Source organism: Schistocerca piceifrons, chromosome 2 (genome assembly GCF_021461385.2).
Source record: "Schistocerca piceifrons isolate TAMUIC-IGC-003096 chromosome 2, iqSchPice1.1, whole genome shotgun sequence".
Taxonomy (NCBI): Eukaryota; Metazoa; Arthropoda; class Insecta; order Orthoptera; family Acrididae; genus Schistocerca; species Schistocerca piceifrons.
In genome coordinates, this window is record NC_060139.1 from 150,551,321 (window position 1) to 150,555,117 (window position 3,797).

Here is a 3,797-nt window from a genome sequence, read left to right on the forward strand (position 1 = left end):
TACGGTACATCAGTGTGGAACGTCGTTATATTTGGTATGCCGCTAGTTATTTATGAGTTGTATATATTTTTGATCCATTTGCTGTACAGCTTTTCTTCCAGTGATAATGGTTATAATAACTGAAAATGGTAAATCAAGATGAACGTGTACATATAAAGCAACAGTTCAATGTAAGTTGCAGTACATGCTTTGTAATGGATGGATGGGTATGGTGTTATGGGCGCTCAACAGTGTAGTCTTTAGCACCCGAACGGAAACAACAACGGACGAGTCTCACTAAAATGCAGCAAGTGCAAAAATAAGACTAAAATTAAAGATTATAGTCTACATAGGCACTGTGCACGTCAACAGTAGCAAAGTGGAAAGCAGCACGTAAAGAGGAGAACTGCAAGAGGACGTAGGGGAAGGGGTTAAAATGAAACACGTAACACATGTTTGGAGCTGGCCTATTACAAGAATAAAAAGGAGTGGTCAGCCACACGGCAACACACAAAAAATTCCAATCTAAAATTTTAGGCTGAAGTCCAGAAATATCACAGTACCTTAAAACTTTCTTGACACTCGCCTCGTCATCGGCTAAAATCAAGGGCAGATCCCCACTAATATTAACTTCCGCCCTGGTAGAACGATATAAATCACACTCAACTAAAATGTGGCGTACAGTGATTCGTACGCCACAGGCATCACACAGCGGGGGTTCCTCTCGCCGTAGTAAGAAGGCATGCGTAAGAGGACAGTGCCCTATGCGAAGACGTGTAAGGGTCACTTCGTCACGCCTAGGTGACCGTCAGGTGGAACACCACGGCTGGATGGTGGGTTTCACCAACCGCAGCTTATTTTCCCTCACCGCCAACCATTCCTCCTCCCACAATTGCATATACTTCTGCCGCAGCACAGAAACGACACCTTGCGAAGGAATAGAACATTGTGTCACCTCCGGTAATCTGCAGGCGTCCTTGGCGGCTCGATCAGCTTGTTCATTTCCCCGTATGCCCACATGCCCTGACACCCAGCAAAAGGACACTTTCTTGCCCTGTCGTTGGATGTACAGTTGGTCGTAAATCAGCTGGGTACAGGTTCTGCAGTGACTGTAATGCGCTCAGTGAGTCAGAGCAAATTAGGAAGTGTTTGCCCTGAGTACACCGTATCTGCTCCAATGCCTTCAGGATCGCGTGAAGTTCTGCGGAAAAAACAGTGTACTTCTGGGGAAGGCGAGTCCTGATGACACGTTCGGGGAACACTGCTGAGCAGCCAAGAAAATCCCCCTGTTGGGATCCATCAGTGTAGACTACTGTAAAATCATGATGCCTATCTAAAATGTTAAAAAAAAGATTTGAAAGTAAAATCTGAGGTACTGTCTTTCTTAAAAGTTGCCAAATCTAAAATCAGTCTGGGCCTCTGAAGTAGCCAAGGTGGATATCTGCTCCAACCTATGCTTTGTAATTGTCGTTGAGTTTAAAACTGGGTGTAAAACGTAGGTGGTCTCTGAGTTGACGTCTCTGACGACCTCAGAGATGGCGGTACCGGCACGGGCTCACTCAGGAGCTCGCGATCCTCCGCGGCCTGTGTTCCAAAGCGTGGCGTACGCATGTTGCCGCTCCCTACCCCATCGCGGCCGCATTATTCGCCACCCCGGCGGCCCGGCAGCCCGGAACTGCAGCGGGCGCGCCATAAATCGTGGCGCGGCATTGTGCGCGCGCCGCCTGTCGATTGGCATCCACCTTTCACGCCTCTGCTGCGCACGCCCTCGCCGCCACCCCCGCCGCCGCCGACACCCCCCAATATTATTTATCAGCGCGCGGCTGCGGCGCGGCGATCCATCACGCAGTCGTTTCGCTGCGGTTTATTCTCTCCCTCGTTTGCGTCCTGTTGTCGCGGTCCCGTCGCACTCCAATATCCACTGCCGTGCCTCACCGCCAGAGACAACCAGACGCGACGCCTCTCTAAGAGCTCGTTGACACCTTGAGGGAGAGGTGGAGATGACTTCGTCGTGCCCTGTCCCCATTGCACAGTAGAGCTGCCAACACCCAAACTCTGCAAGCACCTTAGTGTCCATGCATCCGCCGACCACCTTTTCCCTACCATCTACCAAAATGCGTGCAGGGAGCCTGAGGACAGTCTCTGTAAAACGGACAAAATGTCAGTTAGTTCAATGTTTTCAATATTTTGTGTCATAACTAAACAATACACACAGCACCCAGCAGAATTTTAATGAAATTTACACCAGCCATGAAAGAATATGTATGTCAGTAACAGAGATGTTTACGAATATACACTGCCTGAAAAAAAGTAAAGCTCTCAGAAGACATGGTCTATGTCAGTGTGGTTTTGTAAACGTGAAACGCGGCAGGCAAATTTGGATACTAATGTTACTGAAAAAAGATAGTGTCGGTAATTAGAGGATGAAGTCAGGCAGAGTTCCAAAGGGAATGACATTATTTAAATATATAGAATCAAAGAGACTATACATTCTGAGCTTTATTAGACTCATTTCCTTTCACTTAAAATGGCGATTGACTTCTTTCTGGATAATTTTGTGTGTGCGTGGACAATATGTCAGATTTGAGATGGGATGCCGCGTGGAGTGGTTGCTCGGTTAGAGGCGCCATGTCACGAATAGCGCGCCCCTCCCGCCGGAGGTTCGAATCCTCCCTCGGGCATGGGTGTAGCGTAAGTTAGTTTAAGTAGTGTGCAAGTCTAGGGACCGATGGCCTCAGCAGTTTGGTCCCTTAGGAATTCACACTCATTTTTTGAGATGGGATGGACGGAGAATGGGACGAAAATACGGGTCTTTGCCGTGAGAGCAGGCTGCTGCCTCAGGTGTTGACATTAGGGAAGCGAAGGCACCAGCGTTCAGCGAGGGGAAGAGGCTATTGTGTATTTGGTGCCTCGCCTCGCCCATCGTCCGGAGTGGGGCCGGGGTAGCGACAGTATCAGCAGGAATGTGCAGTTCTTTCATGGTTTCCCGAGTTGCAGATAACCATCTGAAGCTTTTAGGAAGGAAACATGGTCTGCAGGACATAATACGCTAGCTCCTGGAATTTCAGAACCGCTAATGCAAGGCTAGCTACTGATCACAAAAACGTGCCATTGATACAAGACGTAACAAAAATGTACGGCACAAACTGCTGGACAGATTACTCACACATAGTCTGGGAAACTCTTTGTTTCCATGTTACAACTCATGTTCTACAACTCACTGATCATGGGAAACACCCACGAACAGAACACACCACCATATCACACGCTACTCTTTCACACAAGAGATGGGCAGTATACCCACCGTGGGCATTGTCACAAGCATCAGCCCGCCGTCATGGTGAAACTCGGATGCGCTGATGTATCCCTAGAGTATTGCGTATGGTTTCGCAGTCTTCCATAATACGGGCACGGAGGCACTGAGAATCTTGTACTGAAAGACACGGAGGTGCCACGTAGTCGTATGAGACATCTTTATTAGCACTTGTCAGAGTTTTAAAGATTCTAATTGTTGGTCACCATCATACTGGCAGATAGAATCATGTAGAGTCTAGATTCTAGACTGTGCATTTCGTATGTCAGCGGCCGAATGTTGTACTGCATTCTCGTCATCAGCACATCTGATCAACACAAGAACACCTATCTCATGGCTACCATTTCACATTTGCATCTATCGTCTGGATACTAGCTGCTGCCGGCTCCAAGGAATTGCCGACCCATACGTGGCTGCTGTTAACACAAAACAGACGGCTGGGTGCGATGACTGCGAAGCGTGGACTACCGTTCAATAGTGCTAGTGAGTGGTTATATACTTAGAC